The sequence below is a fragment of the Lucilia cuprina genome, chromosome 3 (genome assembly GCF_022045245.1).
Source record: "Lucilia cuprina isolate Lc7/37 chromosome 3, ASM2204524v1, whole genome shotgun sequence".
In the NCBI taxonomy this organism is placed as follows: Eukaryota; Metazoa; Arthropoda; class Insecta; order Diptera; family Calliphoridae; genus Lucilia; species Lucilia cuprina.
In genome coordinates this window covers 19,805,323-19,818,774 of record NC_060951.1, presented here as the reverse complement: position 1 = coordinate 19,818,774, position 13,452 = coordinate 19,805,323, and positions in this window count along the sequence as shown.

Sequence of the window (13,452 nt, the reverse complement as noted above, 5' to 3'; positions counted from 1 at the left end):
AGGTAAGTCATTCCTTGCTACAAATAATTTTGAACTTTGCATTGGAGAATGGGACATATGATGGTGTCGATTTTGAGAAATATGATAACGAGCCATGTGTTATATGTGTAAAAAGAAAACAAATTCGGGTTTGTTTCCTAGTAGAGAAGAAGGTATAAGAACAAAAGATCTATTACAATTGGTACATTCCGATGTTATTGGACCCATGAATACAAACTCATTTTCTGGGTCGAAATATTTAGTAACGTTTGTAGATGACTTTTTAAGAACATTTTTTGCATATCCGTTGAAAACAAGTCTGATGTTCTGTTTTGTTAAATTCAAAATTTTAGTTGAAAATCAATTTTCAAGAAAAATAAAAACTCTACGTACAGATAACTGTACATGAAGGCATAGTTCATCAAAAGACATGTGCGTACACTCCTGAACAAAATGGTGTAGCAGAAAGAATAAATAAAACAATAATAGAAAGAGTACGCTGTATGCTAATTGATAGTGGACTGGAGCAACGATTTCGGCGGAAGCTGCAAATACAGCTTGTTTTTTAATAAATAAAATTCCCTGTCGTGGTGAAAGCCGTAGTCCTGAAGAATTATGGTCTGGTCGTCGTCCATGTTTAAAATTTCTTCGAGTATTTGGTTGTGTTGCTTTAGTACATAAACCAAAAGAAAAACGTCATAAATTATATGACGAAAGCTAAGAAAAACTATTCAATCCTAAAACTAATGAAATAATAATTAGTCGTGATGTAAAATTTTTGGAACAAAAGCAGTCAAAAATAAAGAAAGATTTTATTATATGATAGAAATGTCAATTCAGGGGAGAGTGCTAACCAGATTGAATTGACATCTGACGTTCTTGTTAATGGTAGTATTCCAGAATCAGATGAAATTAATAATATTGATGATACTACAAATTCCGGATGTGAAATTAACGTTTCACCAATAAATAAAAGTAATAATGAAGAATCTGATAATAGTGTATACGATGATTCGGTAGAATGGTCTTCGCCTTTACAAGTGCCAAACGAAATAGAAGATGAAAATTGGATACCAAACGCCCATCAAGGTAGGAATATTCCATTGGCAAGTAATGTTCGGAGATCAGAACGCTTAGCAAATAAAGAGCAATATTCTCAAAACTTTTGTGCGATGGAGTACATTTCTAATGATCCGCTAGCAGTTAAAGATGCAATGTCTTCCGAAAATGCTGATAATTGGAAACAAACAATGCAAGAAGAAATGATGAAAATATTTCATGGGTACTAACTATTCTTCCCCCTGGTCAAAAGGCTGTGAAATCAAAGTGGGTTTTAAAATGTGATGAAAATGGAAGTCCTTTGCGTTGGAAAGCTAGGCTAGGCAAAATGATTCATGCAACGTGAAGGTATCGATTTCAACGAAACATTTTCTCCAGTAGTCAGGTATATCTCTATACGATATGTACATCAAATGTATGCGGTATGTGCATACTTAAATGGTTCACTAAAGGAGATTGTTTATATGCAACAGCCAGAAATGTTTGAAAACGGTACGAATGAAATTTCCAAATTTCAAAGATCACTCTGTGTATTAAAACAATCTGGCAGAGTTTGGAATGAAACCCTTAATAAAGAATTAATAAATATTGGACTATCTAGAAGTGATGTTGATCAATGTATTTACTTTAAAGTTGCGGATAAGGAAATGCTATATGTCGCCATTTACGTAGATGATATTTTAATACTTTCAAATAATATAAATTTGATTACGTCAGTAAAGAATAAACTTACAAACAGAATTGAACCTTAGATGCAATGATAAAATAATTCTATTTTGTGATAACAAAGGTGCCATTCATGTTGCTTTTTAAATCATAATTATTCCCCAAGAACCAAACATGTTGATATTAAACGCAAGTTCATACGTCAGAAAATAAATGATAAAGAAGTTATATTGAAATATATTTCTACAAATGAGTTGGTAGCAGACATTTTTACTAAAGCTGCTACTCTACCAAAATTGGAATATTTTCGAGATAAATTTGGCCTTAACTAATTTGTTTATTCGAATATTTCTATTCATGAAATGAATTGTAATATTTAGTTTTTTTATTATTCTGCAAGAATGCATGAGAAAATTTAGATATTTCTTTAGTAAATTTACATTCAGGGAGAGAGTTGGCAAGAAGAATGTAATTAAATAATATCATTAATTTACTCCTGCATTCATATATTGCTACTTGTAAATATTTGCATTCTGAGTAGTGTTTGTATTTTATATAATTTGGGATTCTGCATTTCAATTTGGTTTTTCTCGATATAAATTTAAATTTTTTAAAGAAATTTTATTATTTCTCAATATTAGTTTGGATTTTTCAATTTCAAATGGGGGTTTCTCAATATTAATTTAAATTTCTGAACTTTAATTTGAATTTTCTAAATTTTAATTTGAAATTCTTAATATGAGTTTGTTTTTTAAACTGGTGTTGTAAAATGGTGTAGTACTAATATTCACAAAAGTTTGTGAATATTAGTGGTTTTGATCCTTTGTAGTCCCCATAGTGGTTTCAGTTAGAAATTACTACACAACCAGTTTTTGATAAGCTTTTATATAAAAAATCCCAAAAATTAAAAAAAATGTTGTAAGTAAATACATTTCCTTAATATTCCAAATTAAAGTTCGAAAAATGCCGGTTTTATCCTTATTCCATTTCGTTTTCGCAATTTCTCTTTAAAAATATTTGCCAATTGATAAAACAAATATTAAACTTATTTTAAATTTAATAGACTAACTTACATAGCAAGTTGCATGAAACTGTTCCTAAACAGTCATTCACTATCTATCCTCTGATTTGAAAGGACATTTTTAAAAATATTATATATTTGCTCACAAAACGTTTGAAAATAACACAATAATTTTAAAAATCTTTTTTTCTTATAAAATATATTTTCAAATAATTTCATACAAATTTTTAAGTTTTCCATTATCATTTATTAATCTCTCAATTTTAATTTGTAATTTCTTAATATAATGTTGGGATTCTGAATTTTAATTTGTTTTTTCTCGATATAAATTTGCATTTCTTAATTTTATTATTTCTCAATATTAGTTTGAATTTCTGAAATTTTATTTGAATTTTCTAAATTTTAATTTGAAATGCTCAATATGAGTTTGTTTTTTCTCAATTTAAACTTAAAATGGTGTAGTGTCTGGTGTTCTACACCATTTCATGTTTAAATTGACAAAATCCAAATTTGTATTGTGATAAACCAAAATGAATTTCAGAAAACCAATTTAATGTTGAGGAACCAAAATTAATATGAAAAAAAAAAATTGAAATTTAAAATTCCAACTCAATATCGAGAAAAAGCCAATTGATGTTGAGAAATCGAAAATAATATTGACACAATACAAATTGAAATTGAAAAAATACAAAATTATATTAAGAAAACCTAAATTAATATTGGGATATAATAATTTTGTATTGAAATTTATATTTTTTTAATAAATATACTGTTTAAAAGATTTATAAGAAAAATATTTTCAAATAATTTCATACAAATTTTATTTATTTAATAAATTATAATTTATTAATTTTTATTAATTTCTAAATTCTAAAATCAGTTTTTAGAGTCCCCAGATATCGGCGAGATCCGAATCTAAAATAATTCAGTTAGACATGCTTTCGAGAAGATCGCTATTTAAAATCAGCAAAATCGGTCTATAAATAACAGAGATATGAGCAAAAATCCGAGACAACCTCTGAAAATTTAATCAAAAAAGCCACATTTTTTAATGCTTTGTTAAAAAGCAACAACAACACTGTGAATTGGATATAGATGTACATGTGCGTGTGGAGATGTATTTGGTTTTATTCAGGTGTGTATTTATACCCTACACCACTATAGTGGGGAGGGTATTATGCGTTTGTACTGAATTTTGTAACACCCAAAAATATTGGTCCTAGACTTAAAGTATACTAATCGCCTCAGAATCACATTCTGAGTCGATTTAGATATGTCCGTCTGTCTGTGTGTCCATGTAAACCTTGTGCGCATGCTACAGGTCACAATTTCAAGATAATTTTATGAAATTTGGCGCATACTCTCTTTTTGGTTCAAGGACGATCGCTATTGAAAATGGTTGAAATCGGTCCATTATTTCTCCTAACCCCCATACAACCGTACCCCCCGAATCAGGCCTTTAGGCTAATAAGCACGTTAAATGTTTTATAAAGTCAACAAAAATCAGCAAAAATTAGTTTTATAGAACAATAAATGACAATACTAATTTTTATTGTGATCGGGCCTCATTTGACCCTAGCCTCCATACAGACTCTCCTTCAGAAAATGACTTGAAGGTCAAAATTAACTTATAATTACTTATAAAACGATTAAAATCTACATAAATGACTTTGTAGTAGACGTAAATTTATCTATCAAAATTTATAAAGATAGGCCATATTTACCCCTTCTCACCTATGGGCCTTCTTGAAGAAAATCTCTTTTTTTAACAATAAATAAAAATATTCCACAATAAAACAAATTAAATGCTATATTAAAAATATCAACATTTTAACATACTGACTGGTGTAGGGTATCTTATGGTCGGCAATGTCCGACTATAAATTCATTCTTGTTTTTTTGTATGTTTGGATGCCGTTCTGTTCTCACGAAGGTAAGTGGGTATAACAAGAACATGGAGATAAAGCAGTAATATGTTGGTAATAGAGATATTTGTTTGAGGGTGGTAATACAGTTTGACGGTGGTATTACAGTTCAACGGTTAATATTTCTTTCTGCTACAGTTTATATTTGTTTGTGTGTATGTTGTGTGTGACATGTCTGCAGAGATACAAAATAAATAAAAACTGTTTTTTAAAACACACTTGGTGAAGGGTATATAAGATTCGGCACAGCCGAATATAGAACTATTACTTGTTTGAATTTTAGTTTATTTTTTCTTGATATTAATTTAAAATTCTTAATTTAATTTTATTATTTCTCAATAATAAAGATTTCTCATTTTGAAATTGAGAAAAACAATATTAATTTAAATTTCTTAACTTGTATAATAATTTGTATTTTCCAAATTTTAAATAGTAATTCTCAATATTAATTTTTATTTTCTGAATGTAAACTTAAAATGGTGTAGTATTAGTACTAGTGGAATTGAGACAATTATCGCTTCATTTCCTGTAGGGCTTAGAAGAAGTCTTTGTTTGTATTAATTTTTTTAAAGGTCAAAATTTATAAAAAATCGGGTAGTAATAGACCGTAAAAAGAAAAAAAGAAAACCCTCTTCTACACATTATATACATATACACTAGGGTTGTCAATCGAATAAAAATTATTCGATTAATCGAGCAAAAGTATAAAACATCGTGTGTGCTTACAAAAAGAATAAAAAAACCGTGGATATTTAAGTAAAATTTTGATGGGGGCTTTTTAGAGGGACTAGGGTCAAATGAGGCCCTTTAATTATAAAGATCATCAGGGTCATCATGACTAGTATAGAACTTGGTTTTGCAGCTTTTTGTCGAGATACGAGATATTAAACATAATTATGAACTTAAAAGTCCTATTTGGTGGTTTCAGTTCTATGGGGCCTAGGTGATATAATGGACCGATGTTAACTGTTTTCAATAGGCTTCGTCTTCACTACTATAAAAGATCATGTGCCGAATTTCATTGAATTATCTCCCAAATTGCGACCTGCAGTTTGATTACAAGGTTTACAAGCTCTATTCGGGGATTCAGTTGTATGTGGGCTAGGTGAAATATTGGACCGATGTTAATCATTTTCACTAGGCTTTGTCTACGGTATAATAGAAGATCATGTGCCAAATTTCATTAAATTATCTTCAAAATTGAGACCTGTAGTTTAATTACAAGGTTTACATGGACTTAGAAAATGATTCTGAGCCGATTGGTTTACTTTAAGGTGGGTAAAGGACCAATATAATTGTGCGTTACATACATCAGCACAAACCCAATATACCCTCTATTTATGAAAAATTGTAACTATCTAACAGTTTTCAAGATATAAGAAATTTTTTATTTAATTCATATATGTGTCAAGTCCCCCATTAAGAGTCCGCCCGTTCATGTTCACATGAATGTCGAAGTTATTTATATAGTATTTGAAGATTCTAGATCTAATAGATTGTCAGATAAACGAATTTTTCTATTTTATTTATATGGGGGCTCGAAGCCCCCATAGTAGTTCGACAATTTAATACCCAAAATGTTTACATGGATGTTAAAATTATTTGTGCAAAATTTTAAGATTCTAACTGTAACAGTTTCCAAGATAACCAATTTTTGTAGTTAATTTATATGGGAGGTGTCACGCCTGATTTTATGTTTATCTATTAACATGGATCCTATATGTTTACTATTATGTTTCTACTTTCAAAATTGTAGAAACCCCAAAAGGGCAAGTTAAAAACAAAGAGTTTCCTATTATAAATTTTCATTCAATCAGGTCACAGCTTGTTTAATTTTAACGTCAATATTGCAGAAAATCAAAAAGTATCAGCTAAAGAACTAATAAAATGTACCAAACGTTTTCCTTTTATAGTTTCTCATTCATTTCGGGCCCTTCATATTTAATTTTTTGTTTCTAGGTTCAAGAAATTCCCTTCTGTACATTTTCATTTATGAGGACGCTGCGTGTTTAATTTTATTGTTTTAGGTTCAACATTATAATAAATTCAAAAAGTACAATGTGCAGAACAAAAAAGTACCAAAAAGTCCCCTTTTATAGCCTTTTAGGATCCTATATATCTGATTTATGTTTCTAATTTAATTACTGCATAAAACTTAAAAAGTGAAATCTAAAAACAAAAAAGAACCTAAAAGTCTCTTTTTATAGATTTTAATTTACTCCGGGTTTTACATGCTTAATTTCATGTTTCTAGGTTTAATTTTATATAAAACTCAAAAAGTACCAGTCGAAGGACGAAAAAGTATCAAACAGTTCGCTTTTATAGATTCTTATTAACTAAGGGTTCTGCATGCTTAATTTCATGTTTCTAGGTTTAATTTTATAGAAAACTCAAAAAGTACAAGTCGAAACACGAAAAAGTACCAAAAAGTATCATTTTATAGATTCTCATTTACTCCGGGTTCTACATGCTTAATTTCACGTTTCTAGGTTAAATTTTATAGAAAACTCAAAAAGTACCAGTCGAAGTACGATAAAGTACCAAAAAGTCCCCCTTTTATAGATTCTTATTTTCTCCAGGCTCTACATGCTTAATTTCATGTTTCTAGGTTAAATTTTATAGAAAACTCCATTACGAATTCGTTCATATTCCCTTAATCCATCATCGTCAAGCATAGGAAATTCATTTGAAGATATATGTATCAATACAACTCGGGTTAAAAAATTTTTGTAGACCCATTGGATTTGAATATATAAAGGAGTCAAAGAAAACAACAAAAGATTTAGTGGAATATTTAAAAGATGAAATAAAAATAAATGAATTCTCTATTAACGTATCATATCAGCTAAGCTTAACAATGATTGATGGAAAGGTCAGCAATGCCATAACAGAAACTTCTTCCTTCTGGAGATGCTCAATATGTAATGAGAAAAAGTCGCAATTCTCAAATATAAACAAAAGCATAAGTATTAACATTTTATACTATATTACTATAACCTGTAATTCAGTCATTGATATTTCTTATTAGTGAATGAATCGAAATTATCATTACCTGTATATTTTTACCTACATGATCATAAACGAAACAGAACGAAATGATCTGTCGAAAAAATTGAGGTAAAAAATAGTTATAAATTTCTGAAAATTTAAGCATAATAGGACCTTTCAATTATACGGATAAGCAATCAAATAGAAAATAGGTAAATATAAGATTTAAACATGTTCTGTCATATTTAATACTAAAATATGAAAAATATGAAATTAAAGGATACAGGTTTAAATGAACATATTTTTGAATGTAATTGAGATATTGGCTTGAAATTTTTTGTAAAGGGTCGAGAATTTCCATATCTAACTAAAAAAAGATATTAAGGGATAAATATGGACTAAATTGTTGTAGCTATCTGCGACTCTATTAAAATTTTGATATAAATCATAGTTTTAGAAATTTAACAAATATGTAATATATGACAAAATCTTTATTTATGAACAAAACTCAATGAAATATTCAACGCTTGTTAAATTTGACATTTCAAATAAGAAAATGCAAAAAAAAAATTGAAAAGGTCAAAGGGCATCCCGCAATTTCCAAAAATAGGAATGAAAATACCAAAAATGGGATTTTTTACATTTTTGCCCATAGGGTCCACATTTTTTTCATGGCTGGGAAAATATTGAGGTTTCCAAAACTGCTTTCAGTTTTCTGATCCCAGCTTTGGGATTTTAAAACATGTCGCCCAAAGTTGAAGTTTTAATTAAAAATAGGTCATATTCGGAAGGACGCAGTGGTAACATTTTCAAAAAATAGGACAAGTTTATTAATAAAAGAGTTAAGACACATTTTGGGAAAAAAACGGCAAAAATCTAAAATTTTTTGAATTTTTAAATTAAAAAACGTATATTTTTGGATCTGTAAATAATATTGATCTGAAATTTTTTGTGTATTATTGAAAATTTTGTTGTCTAACTAACAAGAAAAAATTGAGTCCATTTGGTCCAAAAGTACGCCCGGTATTCAAAAAAAGGCGGACCAAGGTATGGTAAATTTTGTATCACTAAATTTTTAAATGCCTATAACTCGGATATTATAAGAGATAAGTAGTATGTCGTCGAGTGCTTTCAGAAAATATAAAAATCTTTGTATTTGGGTGAAGAACAAAAAAATGGCACGAGTTTAAAAATTTTACATGTCGTAGATACCCTACTTTGAGCCGCCACAGCTCCGTCCTTGGGGCATCTGCGGGGTTCATCTTCAAACCTTAAACTCGAATACTCCTTGGCTACGCTCACGCAAAATTTTATCCCGATCGGATCAGCCGTTTAGAAATGCCAGATTTATTTCCAAAAAATTTCCATTCTGCCCCACTGTGGCTTTGTAGGACTAAGTCTTTAGCGATATTTTTAAGAAGTATGTGATAATCCATTTATCAGTATGTAGTATCAAGTAACCGTATTTTTGTTTCATGTAATTATAATGGCTTCCAGTAATCATATTAAGGTTTCAAGTAGTCGCATAGCTTTAAGTAACTATATTATGGTTACATATGAAACAAAATATGGTTAATCTAATGTGCTCGGCGTAAATTCTGATTATTTTTTAGTTTTCTTTGAACGAACACAAAACTTCCAAGCACTGGTATTCATATAAAAAATATAATATAAAAATTATAAATAATTTAATTATTTTTAATTGTTAATTCTTTATGTATCCTATTTTATGTATTTTATATTTCTATTAAATTTTATATTGTTTACTATTATATTTTTAGATATTATTTATTTTTCACAATTATTTTACCACTGCGTTTGTTTAACAATTTATTTAATCTGATCCAGTACGGATAAACCATACAACTGATATAAAAATGGCGATACCAAAATATTTTTAATGGTAAACATATTTTACTTACAAACATGTACAATGTAAATTTTTATGTAAATCAGTGATGTCCAAAACTAAAACTGTACTTGTATTGGTGAGCGAAAGAGAACTGCACTGAAAGAAAAATTGTGTATACCAAAAAAATTTACGGACAAAATTAAAAATTGAAATTTTTTTCATATATCATTAATGAAATTTTTGATATTCTTTTTTAATTCTGGATATAATAAATTATCTAAATTTTGCCAAAATTCGGTGATATTAATTTTATTAAAGGTGAATTCGATACGAAGAATTATCAACTCCGGTTGGATTTCAAAATCATATTTGGAAACGTCACAATTAAAGGGAATTATGCAAAGATCAAGCAGGAGCTGTACGTTCTTAAAATCTGGGAACCTCTCTTCAAAGTTGGAAAATAAAGTTTCAAATATTATGTGGTATTCATGAATTTTAGATAGAATTTACCAATTTTTAAATTATTAAAAAGAAGTAAAGTTTTTGAAAAGTTTGAAAAATATATTATATAAAAAATATTCCATAAATATAAAAAAATACACAAATAAAACACATATAATGCATAAAATATGCATATATTTTTGTAAAACATTTGGGATATTTTAATTTTTAAATCCGATTTTTTGCAACTATGTTGGCTTGAGAATTCTACTAATACATTTTTAGAGTTAGGTACCGACTGACAGTAGACTTAGGTACTTTTGACAGCGTTTCACTTCTTATTTATTCTTTGGTTGTTACTTTTGACACTTTTCTTTTTGTATTCTATATATGTCATTCTCATTCTTAACTTTGAACTGTAAAGACATTTTCATTTTTGCTTTAATAAATATTTTACACATTACTTGGAAAACTTTAAAGTGTGTTACAATAAAATTTATCATTAACGCTATACGCTGCAATCTATTTGATGCCATCACCGGCATTATTTTCTTTGGATTAAAAATGTGAAGCAAAGGCTTATTATCCGTAACTAACGTAAACGGACGACTTCGAATATGACCTATTTTTTATCAAAACTTCAACTTTGGGCGACATGTTCTAAAATCCCAAAGCTGGGATCAGAAAACTGAAAGCAGTTTTGGAAACCTCAATGTTTTCTATTTACTCCAAAAGTATTTTCCCAGTCCTGAAAGAAATGTGGATCCTATAGGCAAAAATGTAAAAAAATCCCATTTTTGGGATTTTCATTCCTATTTTTGGGAATTGCGCGGTGCCCTTTGACCTCTTCAATTTTTTTTTTGCATTTTCTTATTTGAAAAAATGTAAAAAATCCCATTTTTGGGATTTTCATTCCTATTTTTGGGAATTGCGCGATGCCCTTTGACCTTTTCAATTTTTTTTTGCATTTTCTTATTTGAAATGACAAATTTAATAAGCGTTGAAGATTTCATTGAGTTTTGTTCATAAATGAAGATTTTGTTATATATTACATATTTGTTAAATTTCTAAAACTATGATTTATATCAAAATTTTAATAGGGTCGCAGATAGCTACAATAATTTAGTCCATATTTATACCTTAATATCTTTTTTTAGTTAGATATGGAAATTCTCGACCCTTTACAAAAAATTTCAAGCCAATATCTCAATTACATTCAAAAATATGTTCATTTAAACCTGTGTCCTTTAATTTCATCTTTTTCATATTTTAGTATTAAGTATGACAGAACATACATTTGGTGTTCAATAAAATATTTGGACAATTTTAAAAATTATTTAGTTAATTATTTTATTATAGACTATAACATTGTATATACAAAAAAATATAATTTTATTATGAGCCACGCACAACAACACCTAAATCACCCTACACAAACCACCTTTCCCGCCCACCGAAATATAAAACACAATTTTATACAATATCATCAGTTAATATAATAGCTTTTTTATTTGAACTGTTTATCTTAAACATAATACAATTAATTCTTACAAGCTACTTATATAGTTAATTCCTAACACTACTTATTTTCTATAAAATAATCTGTCATATCGGTATACATATCCAGAAGGTAATATAAGTCCTTTAAATTTTCCTCGTTTTGAGATGATAGAGTTTCATAACAAATAATATTCGATTTAATTATTATTTGACCATGACACAATACTTTGTGTACTGTTGGTGTTAGTTCCCTCCATGGATACATAGATACAAGTAATTTAGAAATTTCAGATGTATATTCCCCAAATCGATTTCCATTAATTTTATGTTTACTATTAAAATAGTGTTCAAAAATAACTGGAATCGACAAGGAGTTGCTTCGAAGAACTCCTTGTCGATTCCAGTTATTTTTGAAGTAATTTCAAAATCACGAAAAAACCTTCTCGCCGTATTACCGTCATTTGTACTACCGCAACTTGAAAGTGGTTTGCCGATGTTTAATCCCATCTAAACTTTAAATTCTTCTTGGATTCTGCTTTTTTCCGCAGCTCTCAGTTCTTTCAATTCTTCATTATTTGTTGTTGATTTAGTAAGATTCTCTGGCACACTTCTATATTTGAGGTCGTATGCTATGTGTAAAAAGTAATCCAAAAATCGTATTCTGGCATGAAGTGGTGAAATTCCGAAAGACAGGACTTCTTCATTAATACTTCTGCTTTTGTTTATATTTGAGAATTGCGACTTTTTCTCATTACATATTGAGCATCTCCAGAAGGAAGAAGTTTCTGTTATGGCATTGCTGACCTTTCCACCAATCATTGTTAAGCTTAGCTGATATGATACGTTAATAGAAAATTCCTTTATTTTTATGCAAATGGGCTCCAGTGCATTTATTTCATCTTTTAAATATTCCACTAAATCTTTTGTTGTTTTCTTTGACTCCTTTATATATTCAAATCCAATGGGTCTACAAAAATTGTTTGAACCCGGAGTTGTATTGATCCATATATTTTCAAATGAATTTCCGATGCTTGACGATGATGGATTAAGGGAATATGAACGAATTCGTAATGGCACTAGTGATGACATAAATACACTTTTGTAGTCTGCTAATGTCCGACTTCCACAAGCTTGTTTGTATTTTGGAAGTGCTGATAAACCGTCACATCCCCACTTACACATTAAGACAACATCACAGTTATGAATTTTCCTTAGCTGGTCTTCTGAAAAGTCTGACACAATTCTTGATGCTATGTTTTCGAGCAAAGATGATATATCAATACAAGCTTCCACATCATTAACAGCAATAGGTGATGGTAGGATAGTTTGTTGTTTTTTTCCTGGATCGCCTTGTATGATGGTAATATATTGTGTCCTTTTTCATGCAGAGCTTTCCTTAATATTTGATACTTATTTCGACTGAGACCCAGTTCCAACATAAGCGCTATTGCTTCCTCTTCAGTAAAATTTGATTGTGATGTTGGAGTTGGTATACTTTCCACAATTCGCTTAAGTCGTTTTGGTGATGCATTAGGAAGAATAGTTGCAATATGTACGGCATCCATAGGTTGGTTTTCCTTTTTCAGCATTTGAGATTGAAAAAAGCTTTTGTGTGACCCTCTTTTTTTACCTTGACTTGCAAGGCGCTCCTGCTGATGTGTTGTAAGTTGAGATTTCCGTAGTAGTTTCCATCCAACTACAAAATTTTAATCGAAATTTCTTTTGATTTCCATCCACAGACTTACTTTTTACATCAAAAAGTTTTAAAAAGTTTTCAATTTTTGATATGCCTGTTTTGTCTACTTTTCTACTATATGTAGTTTTTATATAATTTGAAATGTCTTCAATTCTTTCTGGCCCTTTTGAAGATACACTCCATTTAATACTAAAATATGAAAAAGATGAAATTAAAGGACACAGGTTTAAATGAACACATTTTTGAATGTAATTGAGATATTGGCTTGAAATTTTTTGTAAAGGGTCGAGAATTTCCATATCTAACTAAAAAAAGATACTAAGGG